The sequence below is a fragment of the Ursus arctos genome, unplaced genomic scaffold, assembly GCF_023065955.2.
Source record: "Ursus arctos isolate Adak ecotype North America unplaced genomic scaffold, UrsArc2.0 scaffold_12, whole genome shotgun sequence".
Taxonomy (NCBI): Eukaryota; Metazoa; Chordata; class Mammalia; order Carnivora; family Ursidae; genus Ursus; species Ursus arctos.
The window spans coordinates 54,018,872-54,035,573 of NW_026622786.1; the positions used below are offsets into that span (position 1 = coordinate 54,018,872).

General features: G+C 44.9%; 1 pseudogene; it reads left to right on the plus strand.

The window, feature by feature from the left end:
- Window positions 1-489: 489 nt before the first annotated feature.
- LOC113254205 (60S ribosomal protein L9-like) lies at window positions 490-1,399 on the plus strand (annotated as a pseudogene).
- Window positions 1,400-16,702: the final 15,303 nt, after the last annotated feature.

The following is a 16,702-nucleotide window of genomic DNA, read 5'->3' on the forward strand; positions in this document are numbered from 1 at the left end:
TCGTGGCATGTCCTCCAAAGATGAGAAGACAGAGGATATTAAAAATCCCTCTGCCAATTTTGCTACTTTTCAGCTGTCCTTTTAAAACTTCTACATGAGGAAGGAAGCGGAAGCTCTTAAACCACCAGACATTTGTAGAGAACGTGCATTTGCCTCATGCAAACTCTTTTTGACCTCTAATTCCACAAATACAAGAGAAGTACTAGTTTAGCAAATGGATGCAAGTAACAAGAGGAGATCCTAAAACACAAACTCTAGAAAGTGTCAGAAACTCAGCCCAGTAAAGTAGCCAAAAGTGCTGGACGGGAGATTGGAGAGTTACTTTTGAGTTACAACTCCATCACCAACTAGTTATGGGACTTGAGCAAGTTGTCCTAACTTCTCTAGGATTCAGTTTTCTCTTCTATAAAATGAAGAGTTGGGCTAAAAAAAAAAAAAAAACCCATCTTAATAAATAAACTATAGCTCTTTGCCGCAGCTACTGGAGGAATGAAGGCCATTCTCAGCAATCGGACTGTCAACATCCCAACAGATGTGGATTTCACTCTGAAGGGACCCACTGTTATTGTGAAGGGCCCCAGAGGAACCCTGCGAGGGGACTTCAATCACATCAACGTAGAGCTCAGTCTCCTTGGAAAGAAAAAGAAGAGGCGGTGAGCTGACAAATGGTGGGGAACTAGGAAAGAACGGGCTCCTGTCCGCACTATCTGTAGTCACGTACAGATCATGATCAAGGGCGTTCCGCTGGGCTTCCCCTACCAGATGAGGTCTGTGTGTGCTCACTTCCCCATCAATGTTGTTATTCAGGAGAATGGTTCTCTTGTTGAAACCCAAAATTTCCTGGGTGAAAAATACATCCGCAGAGTTCAGATGAGGCCAGGTATGGCTTGTTCAGTATCTCAAGCCCAGAAAGATGAGTTAGTGCTTGAAGGAAATAACATTGAACTTGCATCAAACTCAGCTGCTTTGATTCAGCACGCCGCAACAGCTGAAGACAAGGATAGCAGAAAATTTGGGGGATGCTTAGATATCTATGCTTCTGAGAAAGGATCGTTTCAGCAGGCTGGTAGTAACATCTAGGTTGTCCAGCTACAGAAGCAGCAAGATGCCAGATGATATTACAGATTTATTTGTGATATTTTAAAGATGCAATAAAAGCTGCACCGATTTGGGAAAGAATAGATAAATACATAAACTATAATGATCCAGATAATGGAACATTATTCAGCCCTGAAAAGAAATGAACTATGAAGTGGTGAAATGACATAGAGGAAACTTAAGTGTATATTGTAAGTGAAAGAAGCCAATCTGAAAAGGCTACGTACTGTGTGAGACCTACTACATGACACTCCGGAAAAGGTAAAACTATGGCGACATTAAAAAGATCAGTGATTGCTAGGGGTTGGGAGGGGTGAGGGAGGGATAAATAGGTAGAGCACAGGGGATTTTTAGAGCCCTAAAACTACTCTTGATGGTACCAGAATGGTAGACACATGCCATTATATACTTGTCAGAATCCTTAGAATATAAAACACCAAGAGAGAACTGTAATGCAAAAACAAAAAGGCCCACCTTATATATAATAGATAATAACAGCACCGCATATGCCTTACCATGTAATCCCCACAGCTAGGTTTCGCCATCACCACCACCTTATAAATGAGGAAACTGAGGCTGGAAGGTGAGCACCAAAGATAGGATGTGAACCTATGGGGTCCTTTGCTTTTCAACATATTGCCTGCCTCCCAGATCTCAAATCTGATATTATTTTCTTGGAAATGAATTTGTACCTATTTAGTGTCCAGAATACAAAGGAGATTCTTTGCAAAACGGTTTCATTTGTTTTGTGCTATTTACAGTGTATGCAGTTTACACGGAAGGCAGTAAAATAAAACGATTAACAGCATGGGCTTTCGAGTCATTCACTAGCTATGTCACGTCTGGCAAGCTAACATCTCTAAGCCTCAGATTCCTCATTTGGAAAATGGAAGTAATGACAGGACTTTCTCTCCAGGAATGTTTTAGGGATTGTGGGAGATACAGTGTGTCAAGCACTGAGCACAGTGCTTGGCATAAATAGGACTAAAGAAGGTTCTGTTACTATTATTCTTGGGTGCGTTGTGCCAGCAGTGAGAGGCCGCGTAATATGATTAAAAGCATGGAGTCCCTGGGTTGAAATCCCAGCTCTGCTACATATGAACCATTAGCTTTGGGCCAGTGGCTTACCCTCTCTGTGCTTTAGTGTTCCTACTAGTGAAAAGGGGATGATCATAATTGCACTTACCTTGTAAATGAGCTAATGCATTTAAGATGCTTAGAGTAGTGCTTGGCACAGGAGAAGCATGTGTCCATGCTAGCTATTGAGATCGTTCTTCTTTCCTTCCTTCAGCAAATCTCAAGTCCATGGTTGCAACCAATTAACTGCAAGACCACTTTGAATATATTCCTATTTGCTTAACTCCCACCAAAGGAATCAGCTCTCACCATAGTCTCCCCACGTCCGACTTCGGGGCTACATCTCATCTGTTCTGACGAGCGCTCTGCCGTAGTCCCTACGACCTGTGCAGATCATGGGCACCCAGAGGCCTTTCTGAAGTCAACAGCCCATGAGCAAGGTTGGCAAGGCTAGCCGGAGCCAGCAGAGCCCTCTGGACTCCGAGTCATGATTTAGAGATCCTCCGACTCTTGCAGGGAGTGGAGAAGAGCGTGTGGGATCCCTCTTCAAGACTCTGTCTACAAAGAGTTGCCCAAAGGGTGATGGAAGGTACTACACAGAGCTTACAACAACTCCAAAGGCCTAAACCTCACGTTCAGCCCCTTCAACGGGGCGCCACACAGCTAGAGCTGTTTGGCCGGGCTTGCTCCCCAGTTTTGGTTCCTGCCGAGCGCGCGTGTATTCTGCTCTGCACACACACTCAGTGCATCTGGCAATGCCCGAAAGCTCATTCCTTCAGCCTCTCAGATGCTAAACATACCTTACAAACATGTGTCTTTCCATTGTCAACACAGGATGGAATGCTGGCGGCAGATGGTTTAAAGGAAGACCCAGCCAACCATGTCAATTAAAAAATAACATCCTTACCAGGGGTCGGGGCTAAAATAAAGCATTTCTTCAGGTGGTTGCTGTGGTTATAGGAGTGTGTGCTGCACACTCGTCTTGCCCGCTGGTTGAAAGCATCTAGAACCTGGAGCCACAAACCCCTGAAGTTACCAGGGGTTAAGCAAAGCCATGTTCCTGGAATATTTTGTCTGAAAGAAGCTACAATAAAACCTTACTTGTATATTAAGACTATAAAACTATATTTAATATAAATATGACATAATTATTGAATTAGAATTCATCGTTTGAATGAATTTTTTTTAAAACAAAACACAGAATCTGGTAGTAATTTTGCATTTCTAGGATGTTCATTCCCCTCTGGTGTCAGGGATGTTTCTACGGGAAAGTTTTACAAATGTTGGGCCTAAGTCATGGCGTGAAATGCAAGAGAGAAGACAGCATAAAACAGAGGCTGGAGCACTGGGTGTGGGGTCCACAGACCTGCGTGTGGGCTGGGACTCTGTCACCCAACTTGCCGTGTGACCTCATGGTTACACAGGGATGTTAATCCTTGTCCCGCCCGCCTCCCAGGGCTGCTGTGAGAATGGAATGAGACACCCAGTGTGAAAAGCCCTTTCCAAGCTACAGTGCTCCACAAATGTAAGTTATTATGATTCAGCCTTGTTGTTTTTGGAAAGCTTGTTTCATTTTATATATCGCATGTATCCTCCGCCTTGCCCCTCCCCCCACAGTCAGATCAAAAGTGTTTGCCTTTCTCCTCAGAGCAAGGAACCTCTGATCTGACAATAAGAAATGAAGCCACCAGGCTCGCTCTGGCCCCAGTTTACGTCTAGGCCATCGGAGGAGCACGCTCCCTGCAAGGCCTAGCAGCCCAGTCCTCGTCACCCATACTGAGGGGAAGTTCGACAGAGCCCAGCAGTCACTGCTGTCTGAATTTCATTATGCAGGTCTCCAGACAAGCAGAGGGGAAAAGTGCAAAGGAGCAGGTCAGCGTCTGAAATGTGAGAGGGGCAGCAGTCTCTGAAGTGTATGGGAATGGAAGGAAACTTAATACCGCTCCAAAGAGGAGAGGGAACATTGCATCATGTGAAAATAATAGCAAGGGGTCAGCAGAGCTTGGGGGCTTGGGGGAGGCGGGCTTGCCCACTGACCCACTTGCAAAAAGGCTTTGACTACATTCTGTGCCATTCCAGAGTGAATCTGTACCAGGGCACACCAGTACATTAGCCCGGGGGGCTCACAGGGACTGGAGACTGGGCTCGGGTCCTAAGTGACCAGGTTCCCTGGGAATACTGTGTGGGGGGAGCGGGCAGTATGAATGCGAACCAGAGTTCTGAAAGGGAGCCCCAAGGTAGGAACTGGAGAGAACGGGTCGGGTAATCAGCCAATTAGTCAAAATTACTATTTATTGAGCACTTAATATGTCCTAAATACATACTTCACTTAATCCTCACAGTAACCCTAGAGATAGAGTATCATCCCCATTTTTAGTACAAAGAAACTGAGGCTCAACGAGTTAAGGGACATTTCCAAGGACACATGGCTAGTAAGCAGCAGAGCCAGAGTTTAAATCCAGATCTGTGCAACTCCAGGTTTCTTGATTCTAAGCTCTCTGCTATAGCCCTCTCTAAACCGGAAGTGGAGCCAGGGTTGGGAATTGAGCAGAAATGGAATAAAATATAAACATGGGAATAGGGAGAAAGGTCTGGATTTCTTCCATGTCGGTGACTTGTTTTTCTGGGCCAGGGGAGCATGAATGTGGTTTCCTCTATACATTTGTAATATAAGAATTGGCCAAGTAGGTAACTCATGGCCTGACTTCTGCAGGTCTGGGCGGAGCTGCAGCCACTATTGGAAGCAAATGCAAAAGAAGTAAGCAGGGACATAGGGGAGAGAGCATGTTGGAAGGGAACAGACTTCCTGCATCACTGATGAGATCTGCCTTTGGTATATTTATCATTTACCTATTGCCATTGATAATGCTGCATAACAAGCCACCCCAACAATTAGTGGCTTAAAATCACAACCACATATTGTTTCTCGTGCATTTCAGGGCTGGCTGAACAACTATGCTGATCTGAAATGGGCTCGGGTGATGTCAGCTGGGCTTGCTCATGTGTCTGCCACCAGCTGGAAAGCCTGCTGGAAATGGCTGATCTAGGATGCCCTCAGCTGGGATGACGACTCAGCCCTGCTCCACAGTGTCCCCTCTCCCAGCAGGTTAGTTCAGTATTGTTCTCACACCGAAGGCAGAAGAGCAAGAGAGGAGTGGAGGTGTGCAGGACCTTAGGCTTAGAACTGACATACCATCTCCTCTGCCCCATTCTACCGGCCAAACCAAGTCAGAAGACAACCCAGATTCAACGGATAGGGAAAAAGACTCCATCTCTTAATGGCTGATAAAGACACACTGCAAAATACTTGAAGAACTGCAGGCTTTTTTTTTTTTTTTTTTCAGTCAGTCTACCACAGGATTCAATCTCAATCCTAAAAGTAGATGAAAGGCAGTGTCATTTTCCAATATTCTGGGCCATGCAAACTTCCCTGCCAAAAACTCTCTGTCCACTAAATGCCAATTCTTTGTCCAATCTTTGTGTGTCTTATTAGCACTAGACTGGGAAGGGAGTGACATAATGACTCTATAGTGGGGCAAATAAAAGAATGCCTTGTTTTTAGGGGTTCTAAAATTCAAACTGCTTACCCACTGACTTTATCTCTAAAGTTTTTATAACTAAGAAAGTTGCATTAGAAGTATACTTACACTTTCTCAGTGAACCATTCCAGCCTATCTCTATGTGAATGGGAATGCCAACAAATTCCAGGAAACAGAAGTTCATTTAATAAGATGAATACTGCTAATACTGTGCTTGTGATCTGAATTTAAGACCCTAAACTCCAGCAATTTATTTCCTACAATGTAGCTGAAATGAGCTCCCCAGAGGTATGCAAATCCCTTGAAATCCCTTATATACAAAATTACTGGCATCACATTTGACATCTGTATGCCAAGAACTGACTGTTAATATATTGAAAAGACAAGACTTTGCTGCTGTTGAAGTCAAAGGAGCAACATGGTTGCCCGCTCTGACGTCAGACTGCCTGGATTTGGATTTCAGCACTATACATATGATTTGTAACCCTGAGCAGGTTACTTAAGCTCTCTGTATCTTGGTGTCCCCATCTGTAAATTGGGGCTAACGCAAGGGCCAATGTCACAGGGATGACATGATTCAAATAAGATGCTGAAAACCAGGACACAAAATCACCATCTCAAAAATATCTGCAAACTCATGGTCAGTGCAGCCTTATTTACAAGAGCGAAGCCACAGAAACAACCTAAGTGTCCACTGACGGATGGCTGAAGAAAACGTGAATATTATTCAACCATAAAAAACAAAGAAATCCTGTCACTTATGACAACGTGGCTGGACATTGAGGGCATTATGCTAAGTGAAATAAGTCAGGCAGAGAAAGATAAATACAGTATGATCTCACTTGTTTGTGGAATCTAAGAAACTGAACTCACTGAAACAGAGAACAGACTGATGATTGCCAGAAGCAGTGGATCAACGAAATCGGTGAAGACGGTCAAAAGGTATAAACTTCTGGGGCACCTGGGTGACTCAGTTAAGCATCCGATTCTTGATCTCAGCTCGATTCTTTTTTTTTTTTTTAAAGATTTTATTTATTTATTCGACAGAGACAGAGACAGCCAGCGAGAGAGGGAACACAAGCAGGGGGAGTGGGAGAGGAAGAAGCAGGCTCCCAGCGGAGGAGCCTGATGTGGGGCTCGATCCCAGAATGCCGGGATCACACCCTGAGCCGAAGGCAGACGCTTAACGACTGAGCCACCCAGGCGCCCCCTCAGCTCGATTCTTGATCTCAGCTCAGGTCTTGAGCCCCACATTGGACTCCACGCTAGGCATGGAGCCTACTTTATTTTTTTTTAAAGATTTTTATTTATTTATTCGACAGAGAGAGAGACAGCCAGCAAGAGAGGGAACACAAGCAGGGGGAGTGGGAGAGGAAGAAGCAGGCTCATAGCTGAGGAGCCTGATGTGGGGCTCGATCCCATAACGCCGGGATCACGCCCTGAGCCGAAGGCAGACGCTTAACCGCTGTGCCACCCAGGCACCCCGTGGAGCCTACTTTTAAAAAAAAAGGTATAAACTTCCAGTTATAAGATAAGTAAGTCCGGGGGTTATAACGTACAGCATGGTGACTATAATTAATAATACTATATTGTGTATTTGAAAGTTGCTAAGAGAGTACATCTTAAAAGTTCTCATCACAAGGAAAAAGAAATTGTAACTATGTGAGGTGATGGATGTTACCCGAACTTACTGTGGTGATCATTTCATAATATATAGAGACATCAAACAATTATTTTGTATATCTTAGATTAGTACAATGTTACATATCAATCATATTCCAATCAAACTTGAAAGAAAAAAATGATGCTGAGAACAATGCCTACCCAGCGTACCTACCACCAGAGATGGACTTGTCATTATTGGCTTTAGGCCCTGCTGCCTGGAGGACCTTGAACAAGTTAGTCTCCCTAGGCCTGAATATGATCATCTGTAAAATGGGAGAAATATTACCTGTCAAACCTACAGCACTCACCTTAGTGGATCTTTTAACTTCAGGCCTCAGATGGCCTTTCCTGCTCCTGAGAGCCCCTTGGAACAGAGCCTTGGCTCAGGCTGACCCACAAGGTAGGGCACTTGAAAGGGGAGAGAGGGATTCAGTCATTCTTCTACTGTCTGGACACTCTTCAATTAACTCAGGGCTAGTGGCATTCTTCCATGCTCACGCCGAGCCCTAGCTCAGCTCACTTGCTCCGCTCTCGGCAGTTTGGTGGAGGTATACAGAAGGAGTCCTTCTCACTCTCTGCCTACTCCCTGCTCCAACAGCCACCATTGGGAAGCCCTTTCCAGACTGACCTGACGCTCCTCTGCCCTGAATGTATAAGAAAAGGCCAAGTGTATGTGGATTCCCTGACCTTGGATGCCCCCTTTCTTTGACCCTGGGTCCAGGATACAAAGACACAACTTCTCTGTTGTCCTCAGCGCAAGGCATGGAAGGGGGTGAGACCCTCAACACACAGCAATGAGCACTCTGGTTTGGGACTGGAAAACAATAACGTGCTCAGCGGTCCAAACCAGAAAATTCTTCAGCTATGACCAATAGGACCCCCACCAAGTCCTGGCAACCCTTTGCTTAAAGTAGTACATTTTTCCTTATCTCTACTGTTTTACCTTAGTTCTGGTCTCATCCTGAGCCACCCGGAACATGGCAAACATTCCCACCCTGCTTCATCCTCTTCCTCCATGCCAGAAAAAACTTGCTAATTACTTAGCCATTTCCCAGTGATTCCTCTGCTCCTACAGGAGCAGAAAGTGCTAAACCTTGCACTTATAACCCTTAATAGTTCAGTTGTGGCTTTCCTCCATCCCCATGCCATGCCACTTCCCCATATACCAGCTTTGCTGCAACCAAACTAAATTTCTCCCCAGGCCCCTAACATGCTATCTTCTCAGCAAGCTCAGCCTTTGAATAGCACTCACTTGTACGCTTGATAAAACTTAAGGAGCCTGAGAGTGGGTGCCTCCTTAAATTTTGTACTCCAGGAAATTCACTTGCCTCCCCCTAGTCCTGACCCATCTCTATAAAATAAGGATAATAATGGTATCCATATCACGAGCCACTAGCATTTCTTACTAAGTTTTAGAGAAGTGTTAAAGTGCAGTCCTTATTATCATTTCAAGCTGCTTTATATGAAATTTCTCAGGAGAATCATTAAATGTAATAGAAGCTATTTGAAAATTAATGTTTAGAGTTGTAATGAGTCAAGCAGACCTCTAATAATTTTCAACTTGGTGAAAAACAATGTTTTTATACACACATTTGTTGTCCTATGGGTTGGAATATATATGAATACATCTTCATGTCTTACTCGAATCATTATTACATAGAGTTGTCATGGGAGAAGCAGATTCATTATTATATCTTGGAGTGTCTGTCCACAGGAATTTTGGGGTAAGCCTACTGGACATCACTGTTGGTTTTATATGTCCATAACAACTTAATCCAATGCCTGTCTCTCCCATTTCGTATCATAGATGTCTCTATTTGTACCTCAGTTTCATTGCTCTGAAGGCTGAATGCTTATCAAGTTGGGTGTTTTGACATTCCTAGGCTGGACACCTGCCCAGGTCCCCTTGGAAAAGTGCCTCTCTTGGCCAATTGCCATGAAAAGTCTCATTACATATCTCCTCTTTGGATTTCAAACAAGATCATATTCTGACACGTTAGACTCTTCTAAAGTTCTCTTTTTTAAAAAAATCTTCCTGACATTGAATCAATGCCTTCAGAGGGCATTAGGTCATGTATAATTTCTTACATGGACCCCCTGGGGAAAAATTATGATTATTTTGAAATATACTGAACCCATCCAAAAGTTATAGCAAACTTTTAAAACTGTAAATGTCTGAAGTTAGTAAACTCTTCAGAAAGAAGAGTCACAGTACTCGCCCCCACCCGGGGTAGAAACAAAAATCTGAGCCACGCCCCCCCTACACACACACCTGAGGCTTCCCATGGTGAAGATTTCATATCGTATAGCTCATTTGAAGTAAGATCCTCCTCAAATACCCTTCAAACTGGCTAAAACATCAACCAGCTGTTCTCACACAAGGTGATGCCAAAGAAACAGACAGGAACTTAACCACATTTATGTAGCTGGGGCTGATGACGGACAGGTGCGGATGTCAGGCGGTTGAGGGATACTGAGTAGTGGCGGACAGTACCTGGCACATGGCAAGGCTTCCATAAATGCTATTATCTGTTATGTGAGAGATGCAGAGCGCGGAAGCGTCCACACCCCATCATTACATCTATGAGAAGCAAACGAGGAAACACATGTAAAGCAAAAAGATTGCTAGAAAGTACACAAAAATGTCAACAATAGTTGTGTTTGGATGACCAGGAATTCTTCCCCTTTCTTCTTTTTTCTTTTTTTTTTTTTAAGATTTTATTTATTTATTTGAGAGAGAGCATAAGCGGCAGAGGGAGAGGGAGAGGCAAACTCCCCGCTGAGCAGGAAGCCCGACGTGGGGCTCGATTCCAGGACCCCCCCCCAAGATCATGACCTGAGCCAAAGGCAGATACTTAACCGACTGAGCCCCCCAGGTGCCCCTCCCTTTCTCGTTTTCGATATGTTCTCAGTTCTCTTTAATGAACATATATTGGGTTTATCATGCATAGCATACCATGTTAGTTACTAAATTTTGAAAGATATTTTTGAGCTGCTCTATTTTGTCTGCTCTCAGCCTCTACAAATCAAATATTCTCAGGACCTCTGAAGTGTTCTGAGAGAAAGGATGTGAGGAAGACTTCATGGGAACTGACAGACAGCCATCCTCTGGCAATAAAGCTCATCACCTTTTTTTTCCTTTTTGTCTTTTTTTTTCTTTTTTGTTTTCTCTTTTCTTCTTCTTCTCCCTCCCTCCCCAAGTGGAGCTGAATCAATGATTTGCAGCTGTGAGAGCTGCCACATTTATTTCTCTAATTATTTTTTCTACCAAAAATTCCCATTGCCAAAGCTGCCTGTGCAAAACAGAAACACATAAACATTTACAAGTGTGTTGTTATTGTTTTTTAGGCAAAACAAAAATGAATTTATCCGAAAAGCAGCCAGACCGTATAGGTCAATCTTTCTTTCTAAGTTCCTTTTTTCACACCAGCAGATTTAGTAGCTAGGAACTGCTGGAGTCTCTTCGCAGAATCCAAGCAACATAAAGGCACTGACCTCCATTAAACTCCTGACCAGCCCAGCCGGTGAATAAAGTAAACAAAAATCCCACAACTAAAGCTTGATTTTATGCCCCAGCTGTGGGACAGGATGTGGATATTTTAAAACAAACAAACCAACAACAAAATGCAACCACCGCCACCAACTCCCAAACACCAGGGTGTGCCCCACTTACCGGGGGCAGCGCAAGTCCTTCCCAAAATGCTCCTGCAAGAAATCCTGCGTGAAACGTGACTCAGAGCTCCTGGGCGGTCAGAGCCGAGCTGGAGTTCGCCTGGCATTCATTAAAAGCCCTGGCTCAGGTGGTATGCGTGGAGGCCCTTAGCATAGATCGGTGCAGCAGTGGACAACCTTGAGTGCACTTGGCACTGTCCTGCTTCTTTGTGGTGAAAGAAGGAGGGCTGGGGTTAAAATGATCGAGCACCCCCCTAGGTCAGGTCCCCTCACCTACCTTATCACGGCTCCTCTCTGTAACAACCCTATGAAGTGAGGATCGTTGTTCCCATTTTGCAGGAACAAAATGAGGAAACTCTTTCCCAAAGAAGCAAAGTAACTTGAGGAGAGTCACGCAGTACGTTCTTGGCAGAGCCTGGAGTAAAACCCCAATCTCCCAGCAGCCGCATTCCCGGAATCTCCCACATTGGGAATTGTCAAGCCCAAAGGTTCAAGTACCTCAACCTGACCCTGTGTCTAAGCCAGTTTCTGAGTGGTTTAAAGGAAAGGTGAGGTTCTTCTTAAATTAACACCTTTGTTTCTGGTTGTGCCTATGTCACCATAGCAACCGTAACACCCTGGGGAGTCTGCAAGCAGGTCTCAGGAGAGGGTGAGGGCCGTCCCATCTCATCTCTGAATCTTGTCACCAGATAGCACAGGAGCCAGGCTCTTCCGGCCTGATCCTCAAGTGGCCACTGCTCCCCCACTCCCTCTGCAGGCTTTATTTGAGCCTGGAGGGTGATGGGCTTAGAAGATAATGGGCAAATATTTTAGGACCAACTCCTCATAAAAGAACAGGGAGGCCTGGGAGGGGATTTCCCTAAATCTAATCTATCCCTGGTGGGACAACAGTCAATCCTTCCGACGTGCCAGATGACAGTAAGAAGGCTGCTCACTGTAAACTTTATCAAGTTCTCAACCCAATGTTAAAATCAGGAGAAAATACTTTTTGGGGAATAAATAAATAAATATGTGTGTGTGAGAGATGAGGAGATCGCTTCAAAATTAACAGTATATTTTCTAGCATTCAAATAATTTGTCTCTTCTAAAGCCTCCTGTCTTACCTATTACAAAATCTTCGCTCTCGAGAATTGTGGCAGGATGTTAGATTGGGCACTGATTCGTCTGGGGCAGAAGGGGATTGGCATGCACTCACTGGGGGCAGGGAGCGATTTAGGTCTTTTTGAAGAGAAGGGACAGAGGTGAAAGGGATATAAAAATGTGACCCTCCCCCACAGGCCTTGGTTCCCACAGCTGAGCTGCTCGTTCTATAAGCAGGCTTCTGCTTCATAAGAAAATGACCCCCTTAATTTTGGCTCTAATTTCCTTTTGGTCATAATTACCTGTTATTATAATAATCTTATTACCACAATACAAAGCTCTGGAGGATAGAGAAAATATAAAAACAACCACTAATCCTATCTATAGCCCATAACAGCATTTTAGGGTTTTGTTGTGTGTGTGTGTGTGTGTGTGTGTGTTTTTCCCCCTGCAACTCTTTTTCCCTCTGTATGAACTTCATTCATCCATCCAACAAATATTTATTGAATAACTGCTACGTGTCAGATCCTGAGTTCTCCATTGTTGTAGCCATTGTGCCAAACACAATCTTTTCCCTCACTCTGACTGAAGAGTATAAACAGCTTCTATTTCTAGCATTACAAAAGAAAAAGACAACATAAAAACCCTCAAAATTAAACTCAATCCTCAAAGCCCAAGATGATGTCCCAGGAGTGCCTTGGGAAATCCTGAGGGTGGGCAGTGACCGGGGGCCTAAGGTCTGGTGGTTTCTTATTCATTTGTGCCCAGGAGAGGGGGCCACCTCAGCTGGCTGGAGACCCTGGCTGGTCACTCATCTCTAGGCAGGTCCATCAGCCCCAGTGACGTGGGCCCTCGACAGGAGGAGAGAGGTCCTCCCTGAAAGGAGCAGGCCTTTCTACTCCATACCTCTTGCACCCTCTCACCTCCACTGACCTTGGACAACCTGGAGGCGTTAGACGCTTCGTCCCAGGGAAAGAACACAAAACCTCTAGACAATCTGTTCTGCTCCTCAGACCCTTGGAACAAACAAGATAACGCCCTCCACCTTCCCGTCTTGCCTTCCATAACAGTGAGCCTGGAGTCCCTGGCCCCATGCCACCCACACTGGAATGTAAATGCAGAAACCACCAATTGTCCTGGGATCCAACAGACAGCACAGGGTGCATGAGTCTCCATTCCACCTGACGGGAACCCACACTCTCCTCGCACCCCTCTCCCTCCCTCCCCTCTCCACTTCAGGGCCCTACGCTGCTCTCCTCCTGCGTTTGTCAGCTCCCTTACCCAAAGCACAGGAGAGAAGCTGAGCTGATAGAAAACGAGGAGACAATGGGTCCAGCAGGCTTCTTGGAGGCCTCCTCCTAATACAGAGACGCTTACTCAGTGTGAAGGGCCCTGAGGAAATGGGGGCATTCACCTCCTTCCCCATGGGTCACTCACCCCAACTCCCAACATGGTCTTTGCACCTGGAGCAAAAGCAGCACAAATGGGGACAGAAAAAGTACTCATGTGATAATAAACGCAGTCACAATTTCTTGATGATGACAACTAGCCAGGTCCTTTATGTTGTCCTTTATGTGGATCACTTTATTTAATTTTTGGAATAGATGAGTTATTATCCCCATTTTATTTTTTTAAAGATTTTATTTACTTGAGAGAGACAGTGAGAGAGAGAGAGAGAGAGCACAAGCAGGGGGAAGCGTAGAGGTAGAAGTGTGCAAGGAGCCTGATGTGGAACTCGTTTCCAAGACCCCAGGATCATGACCAGAGCCAAAGACAGACTCTTAACCAACTGAGCCACCCAAGAGCCCTATTATCCCTATTTTAAACATGAGGAAATTTAAGCTCAGGGAGGTTCTGTGACTTGCCCAAGGTCATACAGCTAATAAGTGGAGAAGGGGTGACTGGACCCAGGCAGTCTCACTCCAGAGCATGATTCCTAAACACTGTCCTACACCACTTCCGCATCAGTTACCAGTTACGTGGTACCTACTATGCGCCATGCACTATGCTGGGGCCTTTATACAGGTTTCTTTAATCCCAAAACAACCCTGTGAGGGAGATGGTATCTAATCACAGTAAGTAATTCTCTGGAGTCAGATGGACTTTGCCTACAGTCTTTTAAATTCAGTTAAGGAGCTCACCGCTGATTTCATGCCATTTCCCCTCTGTGTTGATGTGCTACATGGCAAAGAATATGAATTTTTAAAAAGGATTTCATTTATTTATTTAGAGATAGCATCAGTGGGGGCAGGGAGAGCAGCAGAGAGAGGGGGAGAGAATCTCAAGCAGACTCCATGCTGAGCTTGGAGCCTGGCGCAAGGCTCGATCTCATGACCCTGAGATCATGATCTGAACTGAAATCAAGAGTCAGACATTTAACCAACCGAGCCACCCAGGCGCCCCTGCAAAGAATATGAATTTCAGAGTGGAACAGACCTGCTTTCAAATCGCAGTTCTTGCATATAGCAGCTTTGTAATCTCGAGGCCCAATTTCTTCATACATAACAAGAGGTACATAGAACTTCCCAGTGGGCTTGCGGGGAGAGGTAGTGAAGTGAGACAATGCAGCAGGATACCTGACACCCATGTCCAGTGAACGGCAATGCTCATTAGTCGTAAACGGTAAGTATCAGAACCACAATGCACACTTAAGGCTTCCTGGCTTTGCTGCAGAAGCTCAGCAAATTGGGCTCACGGTGTGTTAGAAGGGAATTTAGTGGTAATTTCCAACATCCCTCATTTACACGGGAAACATGATATGATGGCTTTGCTCCTTGTCAGCTTGCTAGTCTGAGCACATTGAATCACACTGCCCATTCATAAAACAAGGATAACGTATTTACTCAACTCACCTGAACCATATGCTTCCCCACACTTCTCCATTCTCTCTCTTCCTCATTTCCACAAAAGAAAGTTATTTTCTCTGTGGAGAAACTCTCAGGAGGAAAGCAAGCTAATTGGCTCAGCCATAAATCCTAGGGATATTTGCAGTTTTAAAATAGTGTAAGCTTTTGGGCTTGGGCATGGTGGGAACAATTTTTTTTAAGATTTTATTTTTAAGTAATCCCTACACCCAACATGGGGCTCAAACTCACAACCCTGAGATCAAGAGTCACATGCTCCCCCAACTAAGCCAGCCAGGTATCCCCCAGAACATTATCAATTCTGGATGGTGGCAATGAAGAAAGCAAAAAAAAAAAAAGATTTTATTTATTTATTTGACAGAAAGAGAGAGAGAGCACAAGAGGGGGAAACAGCTCGAGAGGGAGAGGAAGAAGCAGGCTCCCCACTGAGCAGAAAGCCCAATGCAGGGCTCAATCCCAGGACCCTGGGATCGTGACCAAAGCCAAAGGCAGACACTTAACTGACTGAGCCACCCAGGTGTCCCCGAAAGCAAAATTTTTTCTTTCCATCCAACCCTACTTATAGCTCAGTTTGGCCTTATAAGTAGCTCCTAACTATAGTAAAAGGCAAGAATGCTGAACCTGGCATCAGGGAACCTGCTTTTTAGGGCACCTGGATGGCTCAGTTGGTTAAGCGGCTGCCTTTGGCTCAGGTCATGATCTCAGGTCACGATCTTAGGGTCCTGGGATTGAGCCCCACGTTGGGCTCGGAGGCCTGCTTCTCCCTCCCCCTCTCCCTCTGCCTGCTGCTCTGCCTACTTGTGATCCCTCTCTCTTTCTATCAAATAAATAAAATCTTTTTAAAAAGGGGAGGGGGACCTGCTTTTTAGATTTAGCCTTCTCAACCACTAGCTCTTTGATTCTAGGTGAGTCAACTGATTCCTGAGAGCCTCAGCTTCCTATCTGTAAAATGGGAAAAACGCCTAGCTGCTAGTGTTGTTGTGGGGCTTAAATAAGATAATGGACACCAAAGTGCTTTGAAAATCCTAGATAGCCACAAGACACAAGATGTTATTGTGGATTATAATAATTAAATTCTAAATTGTCATTGATACCCATAATACTAACAGTAAGTTCAAGTTGCATTTAATTCCTGGTAAAAAGCACTTTCCAGAATGACATCCAGCTATGGTCTGTGTCATATAGTTTACTGGTAAATACTTGTATACTTGTGTATGGGTGGCAAGTGACATCCCCAGATGTGTCTAAGTCAATAGGAACACAAGACCGCCATCGTTCCAATATCTGAGTCTTCCTCTCTGAAAAATGTTGTCCTGTTGTAAGTAATGGCACACACTTGGCATATTTGAAGAGTGGCCAAGGAGCAGAGAGAGCCAGGGAGATGGTGGGAGGGAATGAGCTCAGAGAAGCAGTAAGCGACAAGGGTCTGCGGCATCATGAACGGGAGCAGAGCATGACGTGACCCAGCTTAGGTCTGACTGGAACCGTCCTCCTGGAAGCAGGGAGGCCAGTGAGAACAGAATCTCTACAAGAGGTATGGCAGCTTGGAGCAGAGAGTTAGCGGTGGAGGTGGTGAGAAGTGACAGGAGTCTGAATAGAAGAAAGGGTGTGCAGGGGAGAATGAGGTCAAGGATGAGCCCCACTTTTGGCCTGAGCAATTGGAAAAAGGACAGTGGAGCAGATCATGGGGAGATGAGGAGTTCTGCT